This window comes from Lepisosteus oculatus, chromosome 3 (assembly GCF_040954835.1).
Source record: "Lepisosteus oculatus isolate fLepOcu1 chromosome 3, fLepOcu1.hap2, whole genome shotgun sequence".
Lineage (NCBI taxonomy): Eukaryota > Metazoa > Chordata > Actinopteri > Semionotiformes > Lepisosteidae > Lepisosteus > Lepisosteus oculatus.
The window spans coordinates 62,021,002-62,042,228 of NC_090698.1; the positions used below are offsets into that span (position 1 = coordinate 62,021,002).

At 35.5% G+C, this 21,227-nt stretch overlaps 1 long non-coding RNA gene across 2 annotated transcripts; it reads right to left on the minus strand.

The window, feature by feature from the left end:
* Positions 1-12,292: 12,292 nt before the first annotated feature.
* LOC107079278 (uncharacterized) lies at positions 12,293-18,165 on the minus strand. 2 transcript variants are annotated; one of them, XR_011189186.1, is made up of 5 exons: positions 18,090-18,165; positions 15,763-15,851; positions 14,740-15,223; positions 13,827-13,892; positions 12,293-12,612 (listed from the first exon to the last, which is right to left on the minus strand). It is a non-coding gene; the product is annotated as an uncharacterized lncRNA (long non-coding RNA). The 2 variants fall into 2 exon arrangements; XR_011189187.1 differs by lacking the exon at positions 13,827-13,892.
* Positions 18,166-21,227: the final 3,062 nt, after the last annotated feature.

Genomic DNA, 21,227 nt, shown 5'->3' on the forward strand with positions numbered 1-21,227 from the left:
GACCTTCATTTTAATATTTAATTTACTGTGCTTCATAAACACCTTAATTTAATTCATAATGTGTAATTTAAAATATTTTAAGCATGTATTTACTGTGAGTATCTTACAGCGATGCAGTTGGAGGGGCCATGTTCTTGCTGGTTAATTATTTTAGATCCCCAATTTTATAAGAATGGAATATACAATAAGCATGTTTTTAAGACAAGAGGAATCCATGTCATATACACAATTAGACTGGTAAGGGTTTCAAAAGGAACTGAAAAAACAAGTGAAAGTATGAAAATACCGAATTCAGTCTTTTTAATAAATATTGATGGTGTTTTTTCCTTTCCTTCATTTTAAAATATAAAACATTAGAATTCCATAAGCCTCTTGAGTCACATGTCACCAAGGCTTATAAAAACGTATCTTTTTTAAAGAAAAATGTTTCTAGAACAGGCCATTCAAGAATAAGAGGTTATCTCGCCCACTACTGCCTACAGATGTCTAAATCTCATATACTGTATTGTACTTTACAGTGAAAAGTGTGAGTTATAAGACAGTGAAGCAAAATTTGTCATTTGGGTCATGCACTTCTGAAATTTGTATTTCAAATCAAAAGATAAATATAAGACAACAATACAGAATTTCAACTTATTTAGAATTTAGATTTTATTTCTAAATCTTTTTTGCATACATGTTAACTCATGTCAGAATAAGAATGTTTTTATGTTCAGTCCCTCCCTATTTCAGCTCAGCATAAGTATTGAAACAAATTGACTTGATATTGTATCTGGTCACGTTTCCTTGATTGCTTCAAGTCTGCAACTCATTAATACACAACAAAAATGAAAATGTTTTGCTTCACTACCCCAATATTTAGCTGTTTTTCACTCTTTGACTTTTTTGCTTAATATGGGTCTTTCACTTGTTTGATCTAAATCACACCCCGGTGTTCCTGCTCATCCTGCTCAACTCAAAAGCTGCATTTCTCCCAAAACTCAACACTCCTCAGAAATGCAGCTTGAATCTGCCATCACCCTTCCCCTACTTCTTGCTTTTCTCATTCCAGTTCTCTGTGTCCCATATCTGTCTCCTTCATTTGGTCTCAAATATTACTGCTGCTATCATTCAGACCATGACCAGCGGTTCCTTCCTGGTCCACTCTTTCCCCCTTTCCATCTTCTGTTTTCACCTCCTTTTTTCCTTGTTCAACATTCTGTTCACTGCACCTTCGCCCTCACCCTATCTTTCGCATTTTGTCTCTTTCCCTTTCCTCAACCACTAATTTCCATTTGGCTGCTGATGGGTGCTCGCATCTTGTAGCACTGTGGGTCCGGGGTAACTTTTTCACTGGCCTTGCCATCCTCAGTCCTTTCTCTGTGAATGTTCTGATCACATTCCTTGTGTCTGAAAAGATGACTGGACTTGTGTGTTTGCTTACATCCTCTAGGCAATGCGGGGAAGCAATAGAAAAGCAAACAAAATGTCAGGCTATTTTGCCATAAATCAAACGATACTACTGTATGTTCAAATGGTAAAATGCACTAGATTGGCCTCATTTAGAATATTGTGTATGGTTCTACTCACTGTATTACTAAAAAGATCTTGCTATTGCTGGAATCAGTCTACAGAGAAGAGCAACCACATGCATTCTGGGAGTTAAGGGAATGTCTTACACTGACAGGCTTAGGGTCACTGAACTTTTTTTAGCCTTGAACAGAGAAAGCTACAAAAGGACCTGAAGTAAATATTCCAAAGAGGAGACACATCTTCACACAAAGAGCTGTGGAACTATGGGCCAAGCTAGTCAGTTATGTGGTTGAAGCCAGTACTTTAGATTCCTTCAAGAAATGGCTGGATGACAACCCTTGGCCAATAAGCTACTAACTACAAAAAGGGCCAGTGGGTTGAAAGGCTTCTTCTTGTTTGTAATTTGTCCTTATCTTCTTATGATTCCTTGCTGTCACCCTATAGCACATGGTGGAGTATTGGCCTTCTGCTTTCTCTGCTTTCACCAATGGCTCTCCCACCCTGTATCCTGGATTAAAGCTTACAGAAGAAATGTTTTGCTATCTTTTGAATCTTCATCGAATTTTACAATCTGTATTTTAGCATTTAGTGAGGCTCTAAGTTGAGCAATTAGTCAGGCTTGCATCAACCGTTGAAATTGTCCTTTTGTCATTTGCTCTGCAAATGGTATCCTCATTTATATTCTGTTCAAGCTTTGTAAATTAAGAATTCAATAGTAGTTAAATTACTCCTTTCTGTATATTAACACATATTTTAACTCCTCTAGTATATGCTAAATTAGCATCTGTCCAAAATAATGAAGTGTAGGTTGCTGGGTGAATCAGCTAGAAACAAAACTCTGGTTGTTTTACAGGAATAAACTTTTGCCAGTAACAGAAGTGCAGGTCTGTTAGCATGAAAACTTTTTTTCAGCACAATAACTCACAGTAGGTGGACATACAGAGATCACCTTTTTTAAAAGCACACTTCTGGGTTTAGCAGTTTTGAAAACTCCAATGAATTTAATACAATAACAACAGTAATTGAATAGCATTTTCATACTTGCTATTTGACTTGAATAAGTGGGTTCCTCTTGATGTTGTCTACTTAAATTACTAAACTAACACAACAGAGAATACAAAGATGTGTGCAATTAATATGAATAAATTAAATTAATATAAATAAAACTCTGACATTACCAATATTCAAAATCACACTGCATCTCATCTAAATAACTGCTAAATGTCATGATCTAGAGTTTTATTCAAACAAAAGACTTTTATAATTAGATATTTTCTCCCTTGATGGAATAATTGTTTACAAAATTGGTGCTAGTTAACAAACATTAACCGGTAAATGAATGACTCAATTATTAATAAATAGCAGTACCTACAGTAATATCGTGTAGTGAATGATAAAAAAGTTATTTTCTATGATGATATAATAAAACTATTTTATACGATGTTTCACTAAACAGAAAACATGTAATCAAAGTTTTTTTAATTGTGTATTATGATAGTATTGAAATAAAAGTTAACCTTTGTTCATATCAATGCACATGTGGACACTGAGTGATTGGTATGTGTTAGAACTGGTTGTGGGAGTAACTTGAGGCATTACTTCAGGAACAAAATAGGATTGCCAGAATTTGCCATTTGAAAAACAAAGAGTGATAAATCATGGTAAGCTTCAGCTTTCTGTCATTCTTGGATTTACTCACTGCCATCGCTCAGTAGTGACAAATCCTGCAACCTACCCTTCTCTTTCACCAGGTATTGAATTCCATCTCTTTATGAACTCCACATTCTTTCATAGCTTATTGGGTCTCTTTGTCAAAGCTGGTAAGCAGTACACACTCATCATGCTTCACAGCATACATAGACAGTCTGTACGTATGGCCCCTATTTTCTTCCTGCATGTTTATCATGAAATTAAAACATTTATCAAACTGAAAGCATAATCTTTTGAATTGAAAAAGACAATTTTATGAACTCATTAAGGAACTTCGATTTTACTTTATATAGTAATATTTCTTTTTTCATCTGTAAAATACAGTTTAGATTTCTGATCTGTTTTTGCAATGTGTGTGCAATGTCTATATTTGATTCAGCTAAGTAACTATTCGCTTGGGATCTGATTTTGTTCATAAATGGTATCAAGCTAAGCAGAAACTTACTGTAACATTATGAATATATACTGTAAATATAATGCAATTTGAAATAGTAATGGCTTTTTCTACACTAATTTTACATCTTATAAAGAAAGGAAATTCCATCTATTCTTTATAAGAAAGCCGCTTATTCTTTCAAAAGCAGGTTGTATGCATAAAATGGGACTACTTCCTGGATGGGGAACCACTGAATCTAAGAGCATTCACACAAACACACAGGGACAATTTGGAGATACTAATGCACCTAGGCAAATGCATTGAACCTGCAAACTCCATATAGTGACTCAGTCCAGAAACAAAGCCAGGACTCAACACATCTACAAAGGAAAAGCCACCCAACATAGGAAATTTAATATACAAAAATAATATACATGAAAGGACAGCACAGTGGCGCAGTGGTTAGCATTCCTTTTTCACTGTGTAGAGGTTTCTACATTGAGTTTGGATGTTCTCCCTGAGTTCACTTGAGTGCTCCCATAGTCCAAGAACATACTGTCAGGTTTATTGGCTTCTGGGAAACCTGTCCTTGCTGTGAGTGTTTGGGCCTTGACAGATCCCATCTAGGGTGTATCCTGAAATGTGCCTATTGCTTGCCAGGATAAGCTCGAGCTCTCCAGCGATCCTGTATTGGATAAACTGGTTAAAAAATGGATTGAATATGTAATAAAGCTGTAACAAAACTCAACCTCAGGGGTTTCAATGAGGTTTCTTGATGTGTAAGTCTAAGGTAACAGTTTGTCACCAGGATGACGAGACATCGCTGCCTCTCTCCTGGAGGAGAACTTTCACTGGGCCCAGTGCGACTTGCGCACAGCCTCCAGGAGACAACAATGAACAAAATAAAGGAAAACGTTTAGGTTCCTCACGGTCTCCTGGAGCAGACTACATGGTGGAGGATTTCCAGGGTTAGTCTTTATAACACGGTTGTCTCTATCCTGCACTGGTTTGAAGTACAGTAGGTTGAAGCTCTCTACTTTGGTTTCAAGCTGAGGGGGAGAAAATCTGGTCCCCCATAGACTGAAATTTCAGGATACTTCATGAAGGGCAAGCAAACACATTCTCAAAAATTGAAATTGGCTTGTTTGATATAAAAAGTTCTCTACAGTGGTAGCTACTGGTCTGGTGTTTTTGTAGAGCAAGTCTTTACGTGGATTTATGGAGAGTTTGACACAACAGAGGCTCCTTTTCACTGTTCATCTTCACACCATAGCTCAGTGAACCACCTTAGTTTAGCTCATACCTTTATTGTTGTGGAGGATGGCTTTTTGTTTTAAGTGTAGGAGGATTTATGGAGACCATGTATGCATTTCTCATTTTTAATTTAAAAAATATTAATACACAGTAAATAGGCTAAAGGTATATGCATAATCTTCAATAAAACTGTTCCTACCCTCAAAACACTTAACCCTCATTTAGAATACAATTTTATCAACATAATTGTGACTGTTGACTAAACATCAGCAGTTTAATATAAAAATGTAAAAATGAACCAGTGAATAAATAAATATGTCAATGAAAACTAAATCTGTTATGGATTGTAAACCTAAGAACAAATAATTATAAAAAATAAAATGGCAGTACTTATTCACAATCCAGAGGTTAGGAGAGGTTAGATGCATGAATGAGATCTGCTGCAATTTTGGCAAGTGCCCTCTTTTCAGTCCTACCATTCAGTGCACCTCGGGTCTGTCTTTCTGCCAGAAAATGAATTGAACTTGATATGATGACCTCTATTTCTCAAATGTTATATTTACGTATGCATAAGAGAATTCAAAATAGCAATATGAAAACATGTCCAGGCTTCATCACAATGTGTACAAAATAACAAGGCAAGGAGAGTTAATCTCATTGGGGAAAAAAAATAAAACATACAGTAAATAATGCTGGACGAATAATCTGCTGCAAATGTCTTTAGTTAGCTCTATAATTAAAGAAGGAAAATAATTATTTGAAGTGAATCATAATGGTATAATAGAGAGACAATCTCTATTATTAAACATTTAGATTCAAGGTGACATTTTTACCCAGTAGAATAAAAGCAGATTACTGCCATCTCCTTCTTTTTTCTGTTTCCTCTATTTAAGAGATCATTAAAGATGTAAAATCTGCCACTGCAACAGTGTCAATTTTTTTCTTTTGTTTTACTGTTTGCCCCAGGGGGCACAGCACAAATGTTAAATCAAGCATAGTTTTATAATCATGAGGCAACAGTTATGTAGAAACTGAAAAAAAACACTATAATGCTTCAAATAAAACATGATTGTAGATTGTCACTAATTTACAGTGCATTACGCCTGTAACCGTGTTTCCTATCTCAATACCTAAACTAAAGAAATTCAATTTCTCATTGACAAACTTGCTCAAGAGCTGCCAAGTGACCCAAGAATCTGTGTGACCACTCCTCTCTTTCAGAGTACTAGGGTTACAAGGTAACCTAACATTCCTTTTCATTGCAAAAATAGTGGCCATCTAATGGAACAATTATACTTAAGTAATGTCTCCAAGACAATGGTGGCCACAGATGGAGTCCAGGGACCAGTCAGATTCAGACAGCTGCCATTTCTAAGAGTAGAGGTGACCTACAATGGACAGAGACAAAAGTAAGAAGAGACCGATGTTCCCATTCAGGGGCTGATGCCACAGGTGCTACATGGCAGGATGGGGTGCCAAAATGTGCACAGAAGCCTGAGACAAAAGATCAGCTCACAGCATAATGTGCCAAGGCACTGTTCAGAAGCTGTCAGGAGTATGTGGCTAACAGAGAGACACAAGCAGCACCACTCCTCTTGAAGAAGGTTTTTCTTCAAGAATATAGGAAGAGGGGTTACTGAAGGTGTATTACCATCTGTACTGCCAATTGTGTGCCAGAGAATCTATACCCAGTATACTGTCTCTATCCTTGATCAAAGCAAGAGTGGGCAGTGAGTGTATTTTCACAACCCTAAGACATGTACCATACATCAAATGTGCAAATGTTCATGGAGCAAGAGACCGACTGAAGGGGAAAATGCAAAATTCATACTGTATGTGCTGTCCTAGAAAATCAGTCAAATGCACTTCTTGTGATTTGGGCAGCTAGGAATCCTGGACTCCACTCGGGTAAACCTGAACTGGAGAGCATGCTTGTACACTATTCTGAGAAATCTGTCGAGGCATCTCGGGTCTGTGACTGGAACAGCAGTCCTCTTTGGCCATGTGAGAGTATCCTGAATATAAATCCTGCAGCAGATGAGGGGACAAAACAACACTGTTGGCAAGAAGCACTTCTTTATCTCGAGAGGGAGAATGGAAGTGAGAAACCACCATGACCACAACTCCAGTAAGGGGAGGGAATTCCAGGGCTGAGGTGGACTGGATGCCCTGATGACAGCACATTAGAAAGTCGTAATATACCACCTTCAACAGCTCTTTTGAGATCACTCAGCATGGTCTCAGTTGAACTAGTCCCCCCTCTGTCTGACGTTCTATGTTCCTCAAAACAGGAAACTACGTGCTTGCCATCAAGGAAGAGAAAGTAGGAATAGAAAGGCTCTCTTTTTAGTAAACAAGGGAAACAAAAATTAAATGAAAAACATGGAATTTAGTGAATTAAGAGAGAAGGAGCAAGACTAATTTCAGTATCCCATTTTTTAAAAACAATATATCAGAGCAAATAAGGAGTAGGAGAAGAAGATTAATAACAGACAAAAGCTGAATGACCAAGCCCTTGGTGCTATACTGTATTACAAAAAGTACATATGAAAATTAATTATTAATTATTCTAGTGGGAGGTGTCTTCTTTAAGAGAGACAGAATGGAAGGGACAGATTCAGTCTCCAGAAGAAGAAATGTCCCCAGATCCTCACTAACTTTTACAGATGCACTAAAGAAAGCACACTGACAGGCTGCATCACAGTGTGGTGTGGCAACTGCAGTACTGCTGACCGCAAAGCCCTACAGCGGGTGATGAAAACTGCACAGTCCATCACTGGGGTTGCCCTCTCATCTATACAGGACATTTATGATAGACAGTGCTTGAGGAAAGCTCTAAGTATCATCAAAGAACCCACACACCTCAGCTACAGACTGTATGATTCGCTACCATCTCAGACTCAGGAACAGTTTTTACCCCCGCACTATCAAACTATTAAACTCCCAGCCTCTCTCACTCTCACCTCACCTCTCACCTATGATCTGAACCTCAAGTGCCTTCTTTCTTACCAAAAACCCAAACACACATTGAAAAATCTACCTCTACCATACAGAGGTAGAGGTAGAGGTAAATCTACCTCTACCATTCTCTGTACATGTCAAAAGCTCACTCCCCATAATTTTCTATCCCTTTATTTCATTCTGTTGATGCATGTTTTTGCACATAACCTGTTACCTTTTTGTTGTTTTGCACATTGCCTGTTGTTGTTTTTGCTCATGACCTGTTGTTGTTTTTTGCACATTGCCTGCTGTCTCTGTCTTTCTTTTGTTATACAATTGTATTGTTGTTGTTTTTTCCTTTGTACTACTTATGTCCGAGAGCTAGCTAAATAGCTTTTCGTTATACTATATACCTGTATATGAGTATACTGACAATAAACTTGAACTTGAACTTGAACTTGAACATATCTCAAGCATTTAAATGTATGAGAAAATGAAAGAAAAAGATGGAGCCATGGGGACATTACATTTCCATGTTCTAATGCTCATTTCTCTGTGCCTGGTGAACTGTGATACCTCATTAGTTGCTTTAAAGTGAAACGGAACTGGGTGCTGTGAAAACAAAAGAAGTAAAAAGTAGTTACAAGTGAATAATATATAGAGAATATATCTAGAATATATAGCCACAACTTAATTAATTGTGGCTAATGAATTAGCCATATTATCCAACAGCAGCATAATTAGTGGCATGCAACATAGCATGGGAAGAAAGCACATTGAATGGGCAGCATGCTGGAGTAATTTACACCCTGTAATGTTTTTCTACTCGATTCTAATTAGTTCAATTCAAGATTGTTATGCTACTAATGTTGCTTCTAAAGGTACAAACTTTAAAAAATGTTAAACGTACAGGATATTCCTAACTAATAATACTATTTGTCTTTTAACATAAGCCAATCCTTATATCTTAATTTAAAAGGATAATATAGAAACTGCAAAGAAACACATATAATTTTTTTCCACTATAATACTTTTTTTTGCATGCATGACTCATTCACTTAATGAAAGCCAGAGAGAATTTTCACGTCAGGTAATTGATAATAACAAAAACAGTTTTTAAAATCATTTCTAAGCATTTTCCTTCATTTTTAAAATTAGATTGACCATGTATCTTATTCATTTTATACATCTTTCCCCCGAATACAAAACCATTATTGAATGACTACAACCCCAAGCAAACAACAGAAGTGACACTGGAGTGGCCTGAGAACAAGACGGTGAATGTGTTTGAAATGCCCAGCCAAAGCCCAGACTTGAATTCCATTGAGTTTGTGGAAGACTGTGGTTTATTGACATTCCCCATGCAACCTGACAGAGCTTAAGCAAGCCTTCAAGGAAGATAGAGTGAAAATCACCTAATCCTGATGTGCTATACAATGTTGATATACTGTACCTACCCAAGAAGACTCACAGCTGCAACTGTTGCAAAAGGTGCTTCTACAGAGTACTTACTCAATGAGTGAACTGACCAAGATATTTCTATTTGTCATTTATCATAGCTTTTGTGTTACAAAACAAAAATGTTTTGGCCTCATTAAATTGTGTGCTGCATGAATAAAGGGAACAAAATGTATTTCAATAGAAACACAATTATTTTCTATTTCTAGGAGGGTGAATACTTTCTGGATGTACTATATGCAATGTAACAGTTTGCACAGACTTTCACAGTCTCAGCAAGACATGGTTAATACAACAAGCAAACAGCACATTTTATTCTTGTAATTACAACTGTCCTTAAAGAGACAGAAAACAGAAACTCAGACAATAATAAGAGAAGGGAAGATGCTCAGTAGGATTTTGGTCTTGAATGTGTAATGTGGACAGCTCTCCAATACTTGCAATGTTTCACAAAATAACTAAATGTCTTACAGTTTAAGATGGGAATTTTTCGCAAGGACTGAAGTCCTTCCATACATTACCCACTACTAGGTCAGCATGGGGTACCTGCATTACAGTACTTATTTTTGATAATTATATTTTACCGCATTATTGTATGATTCTGTTATTAAGATTGAGTCATAAAAGCTTATGCATTGTTTCACTGATGCATACAAAGTCAGGTTCTGCATTTTAGTGAAATTACTCTGTGCACTTGCATGTTGATTCACTATGCTTCTCATATTGCTTAGAACAGCTACTGTACCACACAGCTTTGCTAACTACTGAAGGAGAGCTCCTAGCACACTCTACAATCAATATTATATTTGACCTTTTCTTCTGATCTGTAGCCGATAAACATCAGTCACTGCCATTGGACTGCTTTTCAACCATCAGTACAACTAGACTGCACTCCCTGATGTTTAAACTGTTCCACATGGTTCATTTGAGCTAAAGGCAGGAGAAGGATTATTACTATAATATTCCAAATACTTAATTCAAAGCATAACAATGGGTTTGCAACTATAAAATGTATCTTTATATAAGTACCTTGAAATATCAGAATACCCTCTGATAACAGTGGACAAGAAAAAAATGCTGTCACCCATAATATATTTTGTGAATCAGAGAGGTATTGTATTTGCAATGATTACAAGAACGCCTCAACAAGTATGTGTATGCAAATTGCTCTGTCAATAAAAAAGTTCCTTAAGATGCAAGACTTACATTTATTATTAAGACACTATTGAATGAATAATTCTATACACTTACATATTATTTCACACGTTCTGTATTGTACTGCCTGTTCACTGTTGTCATAATGCTGCATTGGTTAGGAAATTCTGTTTCAGATGGAAGTTACGTCATGAAATTGGAGGTCTGTCATAGTGCCATCAAGGCACATCCTTGCTATAATTTATGAGATCTTCATCAATCTTAATTTATTTTAGAACACTAGAGCATATCTAACATTATAATATGAAGTATTAACAAATCTTTAAATAGGAATTTATATTAATTGATATTTGATTACTATCTTGAGTCTGTGTAATTTACAGCATATCCTATGTCCAACTAGACTTTTTGAGTCTAGGCGTTACGTTCTGATTACATTTGCCACAACTCCCGCCAGACACAGATATTAGAACTCACTATGGCATGATGATAGAAGGGCTTTGCATCTCACCAAGCAGCCCTTTGACAGCAGTGTGTGATGTGGCAACCATTGGGATATGATACAAAACAGGAGCAGTAAAGAAATGCATTGTAATTAATAGTCTTAAAACTTTCTAAAACTTTCAGAACTGATTGAAATAGCAGACGTCAGAGATCTACCATTAACTAGTCAGTTAATAGTAAAGCTATTTTTGTCACTTATTAGATTTCACAACAGGCTATTTCCATTAAAGAACATTGACATAAGGACAGGAATGTTCTTAATGCATTTGAGATGTAATTTAGCTTAATTATATAATGAAAAGGCCAAGACCTGCAGAGTGTTTCACTTCACATTGGCACGGCACGGTGTTCAGGGTGAGTCATTCTTTGAAATGAATATATTTTATGATAGACATATAGATTTTGAAAGATCTAGAAATTAAAAGCTCTATGGGGCTTATTCATTCAAGTGCTAAAATTATTACCTTCTTCACATCACATGTAAATGGTTTACATAAGTAACTCAAGTTAAATACTTCATTTCCATTCACCATACTACATACCGTAAAAAAGGGAATAGCCACACAAAGAGAACAGAGAGATACAGTTGGCTAATATTGAAGACATCAAGTGCATAATTAACTCCTTTGTGACAGCTTTATAGAAATGTTGCTGAGATGGAACTCTTGATATACAGTACATGATAAGATGGCTATATGTTAAACCAAGCCAGCATAAATTGAGCCTATTCTGACTCCTCCAATAATAAAGCATCTTAATCATCACCTTTCACTATGTAGCTCCAGGAGGGAGACATGCCTGAGTTAGACCAGGCCTGTCATAAATCCACTGAGAGGACCAGTGTGATCCACCCATGAGGATTGTACCACATGGGGGACGGACACACCACTTGATGATGTCAATACTAATCAGCCCTCACAACGGCACAAGTTAAAACGTTGCTGCACAGTTTGCAATGCTCTTTGAGACCCTGACAACTTGACAGAGAACTAATCACATGACTGTAAGCATTGCTCTCTAAACTGAAATGACAAGCGTAGCCAAAAGCAAAAGCTGGACCCAGAGACTGCATGAAAACCAGTATTAATGAATGTTGATTTTAAGAGATTCATTATTACAAAGTTAACTATACTAACCAGAGTCTTACAATAAAATTAGTTTTCCTTGTATTTTTACCAGTATCTCTTATAATTTGTGTGAATCATGGCAGGCATATTCAAACATACTGTTATTTTAGTATATTTGACAAGTTTTATTAGTGTGTTAATAAAATTGTTTTTTTTTATCTGTATGTGTACATAACTGTTTGTTCTGATTTATTCTTAATAGCCAACTTTTAATTGTTTTAAATTCAGCTAAACCACTAAATATTTTGAGCCCAAGGACATGCATTAATATTTTATTGTTCTATTAGCACAGATAAGTTGGTTAAATATTTACCTACAGTAAATACAATCATACAAATATCTGGAAATGTCAATGATGTTTGTAGGTTGAGTAATAAACATCATTCCTGCTTATTAATGGGGCTGCAAATTCCATGCATCTGCTTTTTGTTTCTCTTCTCTTAAATGATAGTTCCACAGACTTCTTTTTTTCTTCTTTAGTTATGTGCTTGGCTCTCTCAGTTTCTTTCAGGATTCCTTTAAAAAGTTTGCATTGAAGATCTCTCAGGTCTTCAAAGTATTTAACTCCATTCACACCTAAAATATAAGTAAATAATATGTAATAATATTCTCAACATAAAAAAATAGTTTATGTCATATGGTAGTGACAGACATTCTGCATTTAACCTTCACTATAAATATTGTAACGCAACGGGGGCTCAGGCGGGCGCCCTTGCCGCATCTGGTCGGCCCCATCCCGACTGGAGGCTCGAACCCGGGACTTCCGCGTCTCTCTGCAGCGACCTAGCCCCGTGAGCTAAAGAGAGATCTCTCCACAGCCCAGTAGCTGTGGTCCTGCTATCACAGGGAAGGGCGGTGACGTCACCCGCTCTGGTACGCCGGCTCTTACACACAGTGCTTGTCGGCCGTAAGCGTTACAATATTTATATTAAATGACTTCATACAGAATATAGATTAACAAAACATAACCAATATAGAGATGAAGTCAGACTTCAATTTAATTTATGGAAAAACAATACAAGATCACCTATATGGAAAGACGATCATACAATATCACTACTCTAATTAAACTACACAATGCCACTCTATTGTAATGAGTGGTGAATGGTGTGAATAACGGAATGGAGTGGGTTAAAATTGTAATAAGAAAATCCAGATTGGGAAAGGAATATCATGTTCATTGTTCATGTTCATCACTAAAATCCCTGATTAAGCCAGTTTAATACAACTACTACTGTTACTGCTTCATCACTGATGCATAATAAAAGGTAGCAAATGAGTCTTTAAGTAAATCTATAATTTCATTAAACTTTTTATTGGAGGATACCACAGTTTGAGTCTCAAACACATGACTTGATAAAATTAAAATTTATCTTTGCACATTTCTTTCCAGCCTTAGTGAATTCCCTTTAATTTTCCAATTATGACCCTGTGTTGCTCATATACTGTATATACTCCCTATGATTTGAAATACATGAGTAAAATATCCACTTGTCTGAATCTGTCTATTTATTCTTGGCAGAAACCTAAAATGTAATTAATTTAACCTGTCCATAAATGAGAATCAGTTGAGATTAAGGAATCATTCATTTTGCCCTTCTTGGAATGCTTTCTAAGGTGTATTATCCTTTTTGATGTATGTTGACTGACTTATGACTTACAGTATATATGACTTATACTGTAATGACTTATTACAGTATATTAAATGAGGTTTCACTGTGCTTTTCTCCAATTTAAATTTCACACGCTTTGCCATATTGCTACAAGCAATCAGTTTGATTTTTGATTACCCATACTGTCTTGATGAGGAGATGAACACATACAGTAGATCTCTTGTAGATCTCGTGTGAAGTTTCCTGCAATACATGCAGTGTAATCTTTCTCTTTCTTGTGTAGTTCGCTTTGCACTCATCAACATTAAATTTAATTTGCAAAATGCCTGCCAAATCCACAATTTTGTCTCATTTAATTTTTCATGTTGCTGTTTCTTTTTGTGCGACCTCTTATTTTCTATAAGCAGCAAATTTCATTTCTAACTCTAATTCAAATATAAAAATCTAATTTGAGGATATGGACAAGAAAGAACAACTGGCCAAAAACAGATCCCTGTTATGCACTGCTGCTGACATCTGCACATTTAAAATTTGTGCCCCTTAAGATGACACACTATATTTAGATCATTAACCACATTGTCAATCCATGTACATACAAACATTCTATTTTGACAAAAACAATTTATAAGGAGGGACTTATATAAAAAAAGCTTTTGGAGGGATCTGTATAGGCATACTGTATATACCATCCCAGAATGCTATAGTGTTATCAACCTTCCTAGTTGTTTGCTCATAGAATTGTAGTTAGTTAAACAAGATCTGTCATCTGTAAATCCTTCTCAGATCGCTCTTAAAATGACATGTTTTGTAAGTATTCACCTACTCTAGTTTTAATTATTATTCCTATATCAATTTAACTTTAATGCTTCTGTAAGCATGGAAAGTGTTTAGACCATGACTGTCGTAGATAAGCCTTTGCATGTGTGTTTTTTTCTCAAACCCATTTCATATTTCCTCCACATACCGTGGAATGGGTATTACTCTTTCATGAAATGCTTAGCTTTTACACGTTCCCTGCTCAGGTAAATTCTAGCCTAAAATAAAAAAAGATGTTGTAACCCATTTAAAACAAAGTATACAGTAAATGAACCTGAATCCACATGAACAGGAGGCAGGATATGGGACTGAAGCATTTCCGATCTCAGCTTTCTGCTCCTTGGTTCATGAGAAAGCATCTGACATGATACATCTCTCATGTGAAACATTTCTTGAGCTGAAGACAAAGATTCTGACTGAATCAGATTTTTCCCAATGGCAATATGTGTGAGAAATAATGTACTCATATCTCCTCCATTTAAAAGGCCAAAGTCCTTATGCATAATGGGAAAAGCCTTTTTGTCCTTCTTCACTTCTTTGAAGATGGTAATTGGTAAAGTATAGTTTTCCTTTTGAAACTGTTTACTGGGAAGAAGTCTGCTTCTGAATTCTGACAGATTGAGAATTTTCTCAGGTAATGCATATTTATCTCGATACTCGCTCCTTGTTTCATCACACACAGTGTCCTTGGTAGAGAGGTGTACGTCCGGTCTCTGATGTGCCCTAGTCAAGTTTATGCTGTTTAATAAGTTTAAAACCTGTAAGGATATGATCATAATGAACAAAGAAACACAACAGGATTAAAAGCTTTGTACTATTTGTACATATCAATATATGAAACATAAGCAGTATGATTCGAGACAGTACAATTGCATAGTAATCTGCTACCATTACTATTATTGAACCTTTGCTGGCTTTGCAGTAAAGCCAACAGTATTTGGAAACAAAGTATTTTGGAAACTGCCTGTATTTAGATTTTCTCATTTTAATTTGATGTGAGCTGGTGATTTACAGAAATCCATTTTCTTTTTATATAATTGAATTAAAATCATGGCAATAATGGTCAGCATGCAACAATATATATACTTTTGCTGATCTGCAATTTAAATTGAACTTAATTGTGTAGAGTAGATTTAGATACACTAGAAGATCTCTAAAGTATACTTCTTATAAATTAAATTTCCTGCTCAGTGTGTGCAAAAAGAACGGATATTTTGGTTTAATAATATACACATCAGTTAAGAAATCTCATTCTCTCAATGTGTGAACTAACTTTTCAGTATATGAGAATGCTTACCTTGAAACAATATGAGTAAGTTTCTTTATTTCCATTTCCATCTCTCCCTTGTTGATAGGTTTCCATGGCCAATTCAGATAATTTGCATACTAATGATAAAAAAGAAGCATGTGCGTGTGAATACAGTCTATTTATTAGAACAAATTAGCATGAATGACGTGGCACTCCAGCTACAGGATCTCAGAGAGGACCAAAACATTCTTTTAAATGTCATTCACATTCACCCATAGCACTAAAAGCATTACAAGAGCACCAAGACCTGAACATAGACAAGGGGCACTGCTGAACATGCTGTGTAAACAGGTGGCATGCAATTGAGCTTATAATGTAAGTAAATAATAAGCAAGGGATCAAGGGAACACTCAAATTATTGTGTGGACATCACTGACACCTTATGGCATGAACGCATTAAAACCTTGATAGACCTAAAATGATTTGCAGTACCTCATTAATCAAATATATAGAAAACTTAAAACAAGATATTTGTTTATTAGTGGTTATTAATTTTATGGATTGTATAAATCCTGGAAAAGGAGAATGTACTATACCATTATTGTCTTATATCAATGTCTGTCCTGCTTTGAATAAACAATAATCTCTAAGAATAACGTTGACAATGTACTGTGTGGAATCTACCAAGCAGTAAAAAAATTCAACTATACAAAGACAACACATCAATAGATGACGTGTTAAGAACGTGAGGCTAAATAGCTCTTCTTTGACCGGTTATAGTAGAGGGTATATTAAGCCCCTGTTTGTTCAATTTACCTGGCAATTGATCAATTTAGCCATTTGTTCAAATTTTCTGATTGTAGAAAAATAAGACGTTGCACAAAAAGAAACAACAACAAGAAAAATTAAATGAGACAAAACTGTGGGATTGGCAGGCATTTTGCAACTTAAACTTAATGTTAATGAGTGCAAAGTGAACCACACAAGGAGAAAAATAACACTGCACTTAAGGCAAGTTTCTTTCTGTAGAGCTGAAAGTATTCTGTTTTTTGTTCGGATGATTTTGAAATGACTTATTTTAAGAATCGCATCACTTAAATTAGCAGGTTACCTACAAAACCTGCTGGAGTGGATCTCTGCAGTACAGATGCCCTTATGTTAGACCAGGTTTGACCCAATCATTTCCTCTTAGGTCACCTGTTGCCTGTCACTACTGTTTGTTTCTTCCATTTTAGCACAGCTGTACAAGGTCTGTGTTTTAATAACAAATATCACACCCCTTTAAACAGTATATTCCAACACTACAATAGACCTGGTGTTTATCCTGAAGCAAAACAAGATTTCAACCAAATATAAACTTAAGATATTTAATAATTAAATTACCAAAGCTTCTAGAAGACCTATACACAATATGCACTTTATCCATTAAGCAGTTGGATATAGCATATGCATGAGGTGAATCATTCATTAGATAAAATAGTCTAAACCAGGGCTTCAGGAGTGGAAATAAATCAATAATAATTACAGAAATAATTAATAATAAAAATAATTATTAAAATGAACAGGTGCTGTACAGTGCTGAAACATATTGCCCTAGGTCAGATATTTCTGAACAAGCTGATGTTTATGGTCTGTATTTGTATTTTCTTGGAATGTGAATTCATTTTCTTATTTATTGATTTGGAAGAAGAAGTAGTAATTTATTACAACTTATTGTAATATCTTTCAAAGGTATTTAATAGACTATTAAATGCGATCTCTAACTCTGACGTAGCATGATGTAGTGTGAAATGTTAATAAGTGAAGGTATCAAGCAGAATTATTTAGTAATACAACAAAAAAGACAGTCAGATACTTTATATAAGATATACATTTGTTGCAATAAATCAGATAAAAAGGCTTTTTCCTAGTTAGAAATAAGTAAATTAAAAACCAGCGAAGCATTCATCTAGTATGTAGAAAGGGTCATTAATTCAAAGAATAAATATCACAGATCTCATTGCAGTCTTTTCTGGTTTCTTTCATGAAGATATAGTTAGTGAGTTTAGTGCTTTTTTACTTCCAACAAAGTAGAGCGACTAAATCAGTTCCAAATGCTCTTTTAGGAGAGTAAATGTGTAGTTGCAATGCACAAAAAGTAGTACTTTAGTCCCCATCACAAAATCATTTTATCTTTTACATTTCAAAAGCCATCAACCACAAAAACTTTTTCTTCAGTGATGAAGAGCAATAATAAATATTTGAATAGAAACAACAGAGGAGAAGTACAGAAAAAAAGATATTAGATCTTAAAAGCAAAAAATGAAAAAAGAGTAAAATATTATTTCAAAAGAAGTCATACACAAAAATATCAATATCACTTAGAATTCAGTTACCTCTGGCAATGTATTCTTGTGTTATATTGTCTTTGTAGAGAATAACAAAACAAATACACCTTACAAAAAATTTCCAACAATAATAAGGAATCAACTGTGAAAATACCACTCATTTCTGTCAAACAGTAATAACCATATGTTATATCACATAATAATGTCATTGCATTATGATGAAGACTTCATCAGACCTAGCAGATGACATCATTTCTGGCACACCTACAAAAAGCGTGGTATTTCTGCTGTTATAAGTACTAATTTACTCCTTCATGTGATTAAAATGATATGTTCACTAGGTCCTTAAAAATACAATATTCAGTAGCTCATGCTTTGATCTCTGATTCATTTTCAGAATTCTGGTGAAAGTTTAAGAACTTTCAGGTGAAAGTTAAGAATATTAGTAAGCTATTGGTTAATTAAGCAATTTGTTCACTTAAGGCAAGTTTTGTTCTGTTTTGTTCTGTTTTAAATCATTTCAATATTTCTACTGTTAAATACACTTTGGCACCAGTAAACACAAAAACTGTAATGCAAATATTCTTCATAATCTAAAGGAAACCTGACTAAGCTAAACAAATACAATAATGCCTTGGATCATTTCTTAATAAACGTGTTAAGAGATTATTTTATTTCTACAGCACACTGGAATGGTAACAAGGTTAATAAACACAAACATATTGTGAATCACAAGCTTGTATTATTGGACACAGAAATACAAAAGCATAGTAGCAATCAGAATCTTAACATACCAGAACATTGTAATGAGAAATACAGCTTCTTATAATAATTTATATTTTTTACTTAGAATGTATACTGATATACAACAGGAACCTGGAAAACTCAGGCGTCTGTTGTTTCTTTTCTACCTCAGTCATCTTAACAATATAAGTGAATTAAATAGATAAGAAATGAAATCTCCTTAGGTCTCAGTAGCTCATTTAAAGCTACCTATAAAAACCTGCTGGACTCCGGCCCACCAAGGTGTCAATTTGCACATACCTATCATACCATATGGCTAAGATGGTCTCAGTACTTTGTGTACTCAATACATGCAAAAATATGGATAAAAGTCAGCAACCCTCCCTTTCTCAACTACTGACAGAAAAACTGCTGCGTGTCTTTTCTGTTTCCCAGATACCAGATTCATCAAGAATCAATTTTCAGCTCCAATTCACATTGCTGTGGTTGACTTTTCTTCATTTAACGGTTGGGTATGATATAGTGAATTAACTCTTTCAGCTAAATTACCCTTTACACGTGTTCAAGAAATAGGGTGTTATATTACGAAACAGTCAGAATCAACACAAATTCAATTTATTAATACATACACATCAATAAAAAACCGTGGAAATGTCACAGACCTTTTATTTCATTTAATGTCTGTTTCCACACACAAAGCATATGTCCCAGCCGTGGTGCGGCAGGAAGGTTTGTGGAGACCACAGACCGAGAGGAATTACTCTTTTATCATTGCTTGAATATTCCGTTCTGAAATACCCTTTCAAAGAAGAAGGAGGTTGGCAGGCTTACTAGTCAAATTTCACATAGAGGGTTCATGACCAGTATTGGAAAACTGACAGAATTAGCAGGGAGAGCTGACATAACCAGGTTCCACAAATGTATAGCCAAGCTTTTAAGTCAGAAGAGAAGTGAGTGAAAGATTAGTGCTTAAGTGGAAGGCTGTCAGGTGAAAACTTGAAAAGATGGGAGGGAGATGGGTTTCAGATAATAAAGCTAGAGAGATGGGTTCAGGGAGGGCTCGATTGACAGCTGCAGACAGATTCAGGCAAAAAGTGAGACATCCTTCGAATCGAAGCAGAAACTGTCTTACTGAAATGGTAGTGTTGTAGCACAAAGTATAAGTGAAAGACTGAAACAAGTGTTCTAAAGAAAGAATGATAAAGGAAGACCAGTGTTTCATAAATCATAAAGCATGAGATATATAATTTCTAGAAGGAATGAACAAAGACATATTCTCTAGATATAGACAGTCGACTGTTTTGTGGTCTGAGGAGATATACATGCTGACATGGACAAAAGTATTTTTTTATGATAAAAGATAAAGGAAATGAGCTTTTAAAAAGACACCGTTAGACCAAACTGTCTTACACAAGCTGTTATTCGCTCCTCCAAAAGCAAATGAGATCCTACTGTATATCCTGTTTTTATTAAAACAATAGGTTTATATGCAGGTATAGTTCTATTAATAATACATTCTAATAATAATAATAATAATTAGCTGCTAGGTATCACTCATTAAAGTTGTCTGGGCTTACAAGTACCTCTTAAGGTGACAAAAATAAATGATCAGACAGCAACGCTACTCATCAAACAGATGTAAAAATAATAAACTGTATTATACTGTTGAATCATAAAGAACATCTTCTAAGCACATTCTAAATATATCTGTAAGCAGCAATCACTGGGGCAAAACTGACACATCATTGTTCATGAATATGTACATTTTTGAATACAGCACATTCATCTATTCATTTTCAAACTGCTTTATCCAATAAAGGGATGTGGGGGAGCTGGAGTGTCTCCCAGCAAGCAACAGGTAAAGGGCAAGACACATCCTGGACAACATACCATTCCATTGCAGGACACAGTACATGAACATGCACACACTCACACCAAGGCCAGTTTTTGATAGACCATATGTGTTTTTTGTAGGGGATTGTTACGCCACTTTAAGGCCTTTAAGATAGGTCAAAGGTCACAGGAAAGACAATGGCATTTATATGGTTTCCTCTATATTTTTCAGGGACCCTGCAGAAACCTGAGGAGCTACAATCTTTCTAATTACGTTTAGAATAATCCAGACCTACAGTATCTAAAACAGGATCTAGTTACAAGAACATTTCACATTTGACTACAGGGAAAGGTGAAAGGTCTTGTAAGGCTCACAGCCTTCTTATTAAGCACAAGTCAGCCTTATTCAGTTTTCTTGGAGACCTGTCCTGTCATTGTCCAATATGCCAAACACAATGAAAGAACATGTCAGCCGAATGTTTGAACATATCCACTATGGCAGCCAAACCAGGCAATTGACCAACCTTTCCTAACCAAGTGTAAATCCTGGACATGAGGTAGCATTGAGCTTATAGGGGCCACACCATGTGACTAAATCACATGACTGAT